Source organism: Zalophus californianus, chromosome 4 (assembly GCF_009762305.2).
Source record: "Zalophus californianus isolate mZalCal1 chromosome 4, mZalCal1.pri.v2, whole genome shotgun sequence".
Taxonomy (NCBI): Eukaryota; Metazoa; Chordata; class Mammalia; order Carnivora; family Otariidae; genus Zalophus; species Zalophus californianus.
In genome coordinates this window covers 94,440,479-94,450,838 of record NC_045598.1, presented here as the reverse complement: position 1 = coordinate 94,450,838, position 10,360 = coordinate 94,440,479, and positions in this window count along the sequence as shown.

The following is a 10,360-nucleotide window of genomic DNA, read 5'->3' as shown; positions in this document are numbered from 1 at the left end:
CCAGCATGATCCTGTTCCCAGAACATCTCCTCTTTTTAGTTCTTATTTCCTACACAGTCTCCACATTCCCAGAGCAGTCCTCATTCCCAGCAAGTCCCCCCTTTCTAAAACATTCAATAATCAACAGCAACCCATTCCTTAGATCACCCTCTATTTCCAGATCATCCCACATTCCTGGCCCATTTCTCCCATTCTTAACTCAGATTCCCATTTTCAGGACAGACCTCCATCCTCAGAATCTAGAACCCAATTCAAGGAGCAGAGCACAGAGTTCCCAGGTCACTCTCCCATCCCTTGTCCATCTGGAGTGGAGCCCTGGTTTGTAGGGACTTTGGTGAATTTCCTGGCAACCACAGCCTCCTCTCCCAAGCCAGTCTCCTCCCTTTGCCTCACTTCCCTCTGGGGAAGTGAGAACCTACAGAGCAGTTTGCAAGAACTAGGGTATGAGGAGCTATACGGTCAGCGAGAATTAAAATAAGTCCAAGCAAATCAGCTCATGCCTCATGGAGGGCTCTCCAGCTCATTTCTAATGCTTAATTTCAGCTTGAGCCTATGAAGAGGCTTGATACCCATTCTCTGTCTTCTCCACCCCCTGCCTCCCTATTAGGGACAGGAGGCATTGCCACTTCCCACTAGGGTTAGATAGAGGAATCAACTTCCCTGGCTCCAGCTACCTGCTTTAATCCGTGCTCTCCTATCAATTCTAATCTGCTTCTTGGGGGCCATCTTTGTTCCATTAATTACCAACTAAAAAATCCATATTGGATCCTACAGATGCCCCTCCCTGTATCACAAAATAGTCACTCTTCCCTCTGCCCCATCTAACCACTCTCCCATACTTACTATCAAAGGACTAGCTGTTACCCTCCTCTCTTGTGCCCTAGCTCTGTGACCTTGGGAAGTCTGGGTGTTTTCACCTAAATTGGAGGTAATAACTCTTGTTTTGGGGGATTGAGAGAATGTATGTGAAAGTGCCGAGCACTTGACACCCCGGGACCTGTCTTCCTGTCACCCCGCTGGCTGTTTGTCTGTGCCAGCCCCACCCCGGCCAGTGGGCTCATCTGTCTTCAACACTTGGCTTGCTCTACCCTGGTGTTGGGTATTCCTCTAGATTTTTAAGATGAATAAAATAGTATGAGAATAAAGAGAACACGATAGGAGTTGGACTGTAAGAAAAGGCCTCATCATCCTTCATGTCCATTATTATGACAAAGGTTCATTCACTCATTGAACAAATATTAATTGAGCACCTACTGCAGCCTGGCAGCGAGCAGGATGCACATAGGAGCTATGTGGTCAAATCCTATTCACACGATAATTCTGGATCTGTCAAGATTTCCCAATTTGTCAGCCTGATAGTTAAGAATATCTTCTTCCTATGGGTATAAACTCATTTTCTTCTCAATTCAGAGGGACACTTTTCTCTACCCAGTAATACACCCAATCCCATAAATGGACCCCTGCTTCACCTCCAATGCCTACTTTCTGAGCAGTAGAGAGAAAAGCAAAGCTGCCACGAACTAAAACCTCCAGACTGAAAACCCATCCCCTTTAAGCCCTTGCTCAGGGATCCTCTAGTAGGCAGGGTGGTGGGTGCTTTCCACCAGGATCACCAGATTTGCATGCTTTCTGAAGGCAGGAAGGAAGAGAGGAAGGGAAGGAAGGAAGGAAGGAAGGAAAGAAGGAAAGAAGGAAGGAAGGAAGGGAGGGAGGGAGAAAGGAAGGAAGGAAAGAAAGGAGGGAGGAAGGAAAGGAGGAAAGAAGGAAGGAAAGAAGGAAGGAAGGAAGGAAGGAAGGAAGGGAGGGAGGAAGACTTTTTCATTCCTGACACAGGCTGGGCTGTCCTTAGAACTCTCTTCACTCCCTTGTGATTCCTGTAATACTTTCCGTGGCAAGAAGGTGCTCAGAGCACTTGGCTTTTCTTTTCTATGATGGTGTATCATTTGTTTTCCCTGTCTGAGGTGAGTATCTGTTGATCCAAACTGATAACAATAGGGAGCTGTTATTGACATGGTGCAGGGTGCATCACCCATCCAGATGCTTGGGACCTTAGTCTTAGGGATATTTCCTGGACGATGGGGAGGAAAGAAGCAAGTGGACAGGCTGGGTGATGGGCTGGGTGGAATTCTTAGTTACTCAACCCATTAGCTGTGGCTGCTCCCCTTTGCGCTTGTCACTTTCCATTTGCTTTCCCTTTGTCTTTTGTCAATTTGTATTACTCTGCATCCCTAGCCAGGCGTGATGTTACCTGGTACTATTCCAATTCTGAACCTGCCTGCATATTAATCTTGACAATGCACCTGTAGTTTCACTCATTCTTACTTCAGCTGCTAATCCAAATGGTGCCATCTGTCCCATGTATTGGCTTGTTTATATCAAAAGAAGGGTTTGGGGTAAGGCACGCTGATTCACACTTCCATTGACCACTGGTCACAGTGAGCAATTTGTTAGGTAATTGATATGCAGGTGAGGGAGGGCCACAAAATTGGTGCTATGGGTCATGGGACTTTTCCCTTTTGTGGCTACATGGTTCCTTTGTTACCCTAAGGGGTGTGAGTGTGTGTGTGTGTGTGTATTTTCTTATTTGGGAATGTTTTCCAAGTACTTACCTGTGCTAGGGGGCTATTCAGAGATGACAGGGATCTGGCCTTTGCAACTTTTCTCTTGGGAAGTGTTTCTCAGTGTGGTGCCCAGAATACCAAAATTGGAATGTCCTGGGAGCTGGGCGGGGGGGGGGGGGGGGGGGGGGGGGGGGGGCGGTGAAGGCGGGGCTGCGCTTGCTAAAACGCAGATTCCCCAGCCTCCACCGACTCAGAAAATGTGAGTATCTGGAGTGGGGCCCAAGTCTCTGAGCTTAACAAGCACCCTGGTCATTCTGATGCAAACCAGGTTTGACAGCCACTTGGATCAAGGTAGCGCTGCAGCATGTAGAGCTGGGGCTCCCAACCTCAGCACTCTTGACATTGTGTGCTGGGCAATTTTTGTTACAGGGTTGGTCCCGTGCAGTGTAGGATATTTAGTAGCATCCTTGGCTTCGACCTATAAGATGCCAGTAGCAGTCTCTTGCATCGTTATGACCACTAGAATAGTTTCTAGATATTGCCGAGTGTCCCCCATAGGGCACATCATCCCCAGTTGGGAACCACTGATCGAGAGGACAGAGCAGAGGTGCTGCAGCTGGAGATTCGCGTGTGGGCTCTGCCATGGACCAGCTGAGACGCTTTGGGCAAATTACTTTGCTTCTCTGAGCTTTGAGTTCCTTATCTGTAAGATGAGGAAGGTAACAATTCTGGCCTCAGAGGATTGCTGGGATGCCTACAGATGAGTGCTCAGCAAAGCTAGCTTTCCATCTTCCCTCCCGGAGGGGACAGGAGCTCTCCATGGCTGCATGTTTCAGGGCTGGGCTCGGGGGCGGAAAATGTCTCCCTTCTGGGGACAAGGAGACATCAGGTGGTGGAACAGAAGAGTTAATAAGCAGACTGAGGGCAGCCATAGTCCGTGGGGAGCAGCAGAGATCAGAGCAGGGAGCTACAAGCCTTGGGTATACCCGGGCACCCACTGCTGCCCTCCTGCCCTCCTGGCTCTGGGGGTGCTAGCCACGAACCAGCTCACTGCCTGTGTGTGCTCTGCAGCCCCATGGCTCCTGTGACCCACTCTGTGGCCTGCTGCGAGCTCCCAAGTTGCGGATGGGCCTGCAGGCCCCTGGTGTCTGCCTGTGCTTCTTCCTCCCCCGCAACCCCCTGCTCAGCTGGGGCCATGCAGCTGCAGACCCCAGGGTTCTCGAAGCCCCTGCCCCGCTGGCTTGCAGTCTGCAGGGCACAGCAAGGCTGCATTGTGAGAAGTGTATTTTTAGCTGCCCTAGCCCCCGTGCCTATTTTTAGCACCCAGCAGAGGGCTGGGCAGCTTGGCTATGCTCAATGGGAGGCCAGGCAATTGGCTTCTGACTGGGCATGCTGCTCTACCAGCCCAGCCAAGTTGGCTCAGCTTCAGGTGGGATAATTACAGTAGTAAATTCTGGATTTCGCAGCTCAACCTTCAACCGAGGCAGTGGTGATCACCATTCAGGAGAGTTCATTTTATCCCCTGCCCCGGATTTGAAACCCTCTGATGTCATAAGGCTCCAAGTCTGAGGAATGAAAAAGGAGGCGAGGTTGGCAGGAAATACTGAAGAGCCAAGATGAGGGACAGAGGAGGAAATAGAGACCCCGACAGAAAGAGACTCAGAGAACCCGGAGGAGAAAGAGGGGGCTAAAAGCAGAGACAAACTGATGAAGACCGAAGTAGAGGAAGGTTTAGCGGTGGCTGTGTGAGGGCAGAGACAGAGGCCGAAAGATGGTCACAGAAACAGAGAGACGAGAGCAGACAATTCAGCCCAACAGCTCAGGCTTATTGATCCGAGTTGTGGGGAGCGTTGTGAAGTCTTCACCTGCATTCTCTCTTTAAATGTTTACACCCACGATACCGGGACTGTCATGACCATGTCTCAGAGGGGGACTGAATGGCTAAGCAACTTGCCCGGGATTGCCCTGAATGAGTAGTGGGGCCAGGATCCAAGCTCATGCCTGGCTTCAGAGCCTAACTCAGGCAGTACGTTCAAGGGGTGGGACAGGTGCGGACAGACACAGGATAGAGGACCGAGGGCGAGACACACGTCACTGCTATGGTCTGCCGAGCACCTGGAAGCCAATACCTTGTCTGTTTCCCTGGGAATATGGCTCTCTGAAATGGGTGCCATTGATCCAGGTGTCAGGACTGAATTACAGCCCTTTCCCCAAACGTGTGTCACAGTGATAGTGTCTCTGTGTCCCTGCCGAGGGCCGCCTGGCATGCTTCCTGTCAGAGTGATCACAGCCCAACTGTTTTGCTATTTGGACATACTATTGCCCACCGTGTCATTAAGCTAACTGAACAGGCCAACTTTTCTGAGGATGGAGCTGGGGGCTGAGGGCAGTGGGACATTATCGCTTTGGACTTGCCTATTGTCATTCACACCCTGACCTAACACTGCCCCCTGCTCTTCTCTGGAACCGTGAGATCCCTCAGCCCCTGCCAAGGGTACAGATGATAAATGCTGTGCCTGGAGAGGTATTATTCTTGTTAATGATCTCCACCTCAGAAAACCTCGGCCCCCCCATGGAGACCCAGTTCATCTTTCTACATTTGTTGAGCCTTCAACCAACAGAGGCAACAAGAAGGCCATTACCAACAACAAGGGCCTGCCTGTGTAGACAGCAATCATAAGTCATTCTTTCCGCTCCGGGTTCCTGCTCCTCCTACCCCTGCATACCCATCCGTCCCCATAAATCTCTTGAGCAGGGAGAGATTTATACAGGGGCTATGGCTACCCCTGTCCGGGTGGTCCCTGACTACCTCTGACACCTTTAGGAAGAGAACCATGGGAATTATTATATTATATTAATTATAGTATATCATATTCCTAAATCAGAATATATGGGTAGTCAGTTTGGTGCTTCATGGTACACTGTCATCAGGGAGGCAGAGAATGGAGACCTGAACGTCTGCTGATTTGAAGGCGTGTTGGGAAAGGGAGAATGTGGGGATCATTTGTGAGGTCTGTTGGGCTGGCCAAACAGCTGTACCACTTATTGCTATGGTGGGGCCTTTGGCAGGATTGCTGCCACTATCGAAAGGGGTGGATGCCTTCTAGAGCACCTGTCCTTAGCGACGTGACAGAGTACGTGGAGAGGCAGGATATGTGAATTCATCGGCACAGTGAACCAGTTATTGAAATCGCAAATCACTTCCATACTAGTTGGTTGGTAAATAGTACAAGGGGTTGAGCCCAGAAGTGTCCCTCTGATGTTGCCTGGAGGTGTGGCCAGATTAGTAGGTCACGGGGTCTGAGAACACTGGGGAGCAAATATAGGGGACTCCCAGCAGCTGCTGAGCAAACTGAGATTGGGGGACATACTTGACCCCTCCTCCAGAGTGGCCCAACTTTGATGGGACACTGGAACAGGTGCAGGGTGGGCAGGGTTGGTGGCAGCCCTGTCAGGGAGACCTGGGATAGGTGGCTGAACCTGGGCCATGGGGAAGCGTTGGCATCAGATTCACACCCAGGCAGGGTGTGACTTCTGCAGAGAGCTCCCTACCGGGGGACCTCCCGACGAGCAATCAGATAGGAAAATCGTTGGAAGAGTTAGATCCAGCTCCTATATCTGATCATGGTCAGAGAGGGCCACCGTCTAGCCAGGGAGGACGCCTCAAACAAAAGATCACATCAACAGTTCTTACAAATAAAGAAATGAATAGGATGTCATCAAAATGGCCTGATGGGTGACTTTCAGTGTAACAGACATCACATGGTAAGCAGTTTTAGTTAGAGAACAAGAGGGAGTAGATTTAAAATTTTTAAATTTATATATTGACTTCTGTGTTGATTTATATTACTATACTCATTATTAAATGTTCTGAGTGTTACCCTTGCCCAGATACATATACTCCAAGTCCGAGAATAGTTCCAGGGTCAAAGCAGCCAACACAGACCCAGTTCCCTGAGCAGTACGAACCAGCAGGCAGAAAGCACGGCCACAGGGAAGGGGGTTGGGGGCAGGCAGAGTCACAGTCACAGAGGCCTTGGAAGGTCAGCAGGAACATTCTGGGGCAGAACACTGTGTGCGTGGGGCACGAGGGAGCAGGCACTTGGCATAGGACACCTCCCGCACTCTCACAGGGCAAAGCTAAGAACATTGGGACCCTTGGGGCCTGCCCGTGACTGCACCAGACACTTGATCCTCAAGGGCCCTTTGAAATCTGAGAAAGAAAAGCCGCCTCTGAATCCTTGAAAGGCTGGGACAATTAGAGTCCTTACGACCACCACAGCCACTGTAAAGAAGGAACAGGAAGGAGGGAACTAGCGAGAGAGTGGTAATTAATAGTTTCTTGTGGCTTATTTCTGATGTGATCACGAGGTTGATGTTTCCGCAGTCTATTACAAACTTCATTAAGTTTATTTGCCTGCCAGGCGCCTGCCCTTTCTCCTGTCCCATCCTGTCAAAGATAAATGACTCCAGTGGCTCAGCCAGTCCCTCCCTCCTAAGCACTGCCTCGAACAGAGGGTTGGTGGAGGACACCTGAATGGTAGCAGTGGTCTGGCCTCAGCCGAACCAGCAGGAACGAATAAGCCAAATGGTCCTTCCCACCTGCCTTTTCCCTGCCAACACAGGGAGATGGCATTCAAAGCCACGCTGCCAGTCAGAACTGAATTTAAGGTGCTACACCCGTGAGGTCTTCCTTAAATCCAAGTGAACCAGATAATGTGGGCTCAGGACGATCTCCAGGCCAGGGAGATGGCTGAGCAAGCAATTTATCATAACAATCATGAAATCTCAGTCTTGGAAGGGATCAGAAAGGTCACCTCCTCCAGCCACCCATCTGAAGCTCGAGTTCCTTCTGCACAAGAAATTGCCAGGACTATGCTTGAACTCCTCCAGGGACAGGGAACTCATTACTCCAGAGGCAGCTCATTCCATCCTCAGACAGCTCTGACTGAGTCCAAAATCTGTTCCCTCTAACTTCACACTTATAGTCTTTGTACTCTTGACTGAGTCAATAAGTTAAAAAGATAAAAACTGATTTATTTATCTTCCACAAACCTCACTGTATATTTGAAGAGAGAGATTCTGTTGTTCCTGGAGTTTTCTCTTAAGTCTGACTAAACATCCTCAACTCCTTCACCAATTTTTCAGATGATGTGAGTTATGTCTCTCTAAATCTGTCACTCCCAGAATTGACAAAATACTACAAGCACAAAGCGGGACAGGACTATCACCTCCCTCGTTTTAGACATCATGCTTCTAATAATCACATTGGCTTTTATGTCAGCTGCATTACTTGGTTAATGAGCCTTCTGAGACTTATAAGAGGGCCAATAATAATAATACGCTGTAAGATGTGCCAGTTTATCGGAGCCAGGAAATAGCTTAATGGCATTGGTAAGGATGGTATTGTATGTAATGGACACTGATGGCTGATCAACAAACCCCAGAAAGCTCTGCCAGTTTAACGAGGGGACGGTGGCACAGTAAACCGACGATTCTTTTTTCAGTGATTTTAAATTATATTAATTAATTCATTAATTGATTATGTTTAAGGGAATGACTTTAGGAGTGTGCTGAATCTGTTGAAACCAGAATTAACAGGTAACTTGTTTACTATCAGGACAACCACTCAAATAATAAGCTATTAAATGCACATTAACATACAATAATTGTGCATAGAATAACTAAGCAATTAATTAACATTTAATGCAATTCATAGTAAATTAGATAGCAAGACTTATTAAATGTCAATTAGCCATATTACCTAACTGACACCTAAGTTATTCAACATGCTAATGCTAATTAATTTCTTATTTCTTACAAGCTTAACGACTTAATAAAAATGTATTTACATATTTAGAGATTCTTAAAGTCACCAGCCAGCCAGCAATGAGAGTGGCTGTCTGCATGGAAGTTTGGAAAAAGAGATTGGGGAAATCGATTAGTGTTTGATTGGGGGCCTCTTACCCGTGTTCTTTTTTACTGTTTTCTTCTTAGGGGATTATTTTAGAGGGGAAGGGTGTGAGAGAGTGTGTTGGGGGTGTTCCCAGGGAGCACTGTGAGGGGATAGGAGGGTGACACAGAGAAGGGGCAGAGCCTATGAAAATGCCTTAATGAGCAGGTTTCTGCTGTGGGCGAAGCCCCCTCTCCGTGGGACCGTCTGAAAGATCCCGTGAAATAATAGGCAAGGGGCCAGGCTCTAGAGATGCAAAAGAGCATGGCCCTGTCCCCACCTTCAAAGGCTTACAGAATAGCTCGGCGGGCGAGGAAAGTGCCAGGGTAGAGAAAGGCACGAGGTCGATATGGGCACATGGAAAGGACAGTGAATCCAGTCAATGTAGGGTCACCCAGAGGTGATGACGCACACGTTCAGATACAAAGAATGAGTAGGCATCAAGCAGGCAAAGGGGCATGGTAAGCAGATTTTAGGTAGAGGAAACAACTTGTAGTATAGCCTGGATGGGAAAGCCAGCCCGTGGTCTGGTTGAGAGCAGGGAGGGAGGTGGAGGAAGGGAGGGTTGTATACTGAGAGGAGAGAGCGCAGAGGTAAGCAGAGAATAGATTATAAACAGGCCTTGACGGTCTTGGTAAAGGGTGGGACACCCCCTGGTAAGGGTCTTGGTAAGGTGTGGGACACACACATGTTTGTACAAAGGGCCTGCAGGCCTCCAACTCAGTTCTGGATTCTGGACTGACGGCTGTAGTTTGTTGGCAGGATTTGGAAGCCAGCACAATGAGTAGAGGAATTCTTCCAGAATTTGTGGGCCTTCTTCTTCATGTAAGGAAATGGTTTTCAGGATGCCCATCTATGGCAGGTGCCCTGAATGAGCAAACACACTCATAGGGAAGGTGTAGGAAAAGACAAGGGCATGCTGGATGAGAACAACAAACACACCTTGGTGCAAGTCTTGGCTCTTCTATTTACAGACTGTGACACTGGGCCAATTTCTTAAACTCTTCCTTATCTGTAAAATAGGAGACTGGGCAGGATTATCAAGAGAGCTAGATTAGATGTATGTAAGTGCCTGGCCTATGGCAAGAAGCCCAGGGGGTGTTACGTTTCTGCTCCATAACCTTCCAACATTCAGAAATCACATGATGTGAACACCAATAATTGTCTATATACATAACAGGAAAACTGTACAATCTCATCTCCAAATATTTGAAGACAATCCTTCTTCATATGACAGGCTTTCTAGACCCTTACCATGCTGAGTGTCTTCTTCTGAATAATTTCTAGATGGTAATTGTTCTAGATGGAATCGCCATTCCAAAATTGTCTTGGCTGGAGCTGGACCAAGGTCTGGATGTAATCTGAGCAGCACAGAGCACAGCTGGGCAGTTACAGACCGCGTTCCGGGTCCCATAATCCTCTCCGAGCCGCCTCAGCTACCACCACCTTCTGTGCAGTTACCTAACTGGAGGTACACGTGGACTTTGTGGTCAAGTCTCATGGTCTCCTCCACCTTCCCGCCCCCGCCCCCACCCCCACGTCTTGCTCATTGAACCTACCAGACTGCCAGATCTTGAGGAGAGGCTCAGTCTTGTTCAGTTCTGGTCACACAATGTTGGGATTTGATATAAGTGTGGAGCCAGTGTGGTGGAGTGGAAAGAGAATCAGCCTTGGAACCAGTTGGATCTGGGTCCAAATGTCGGCTTTGAAATCTACTGGCAACAAAACCACAGGCAATTCAGGTAATGTCTTTGTACCTTAGCTTTGCCATCTGTAAAATAAATACAGGAGGGTTGTTGTAAGAATGAAACAGGTAATGGATGGAAAATGTCTGGCACATGTAGGC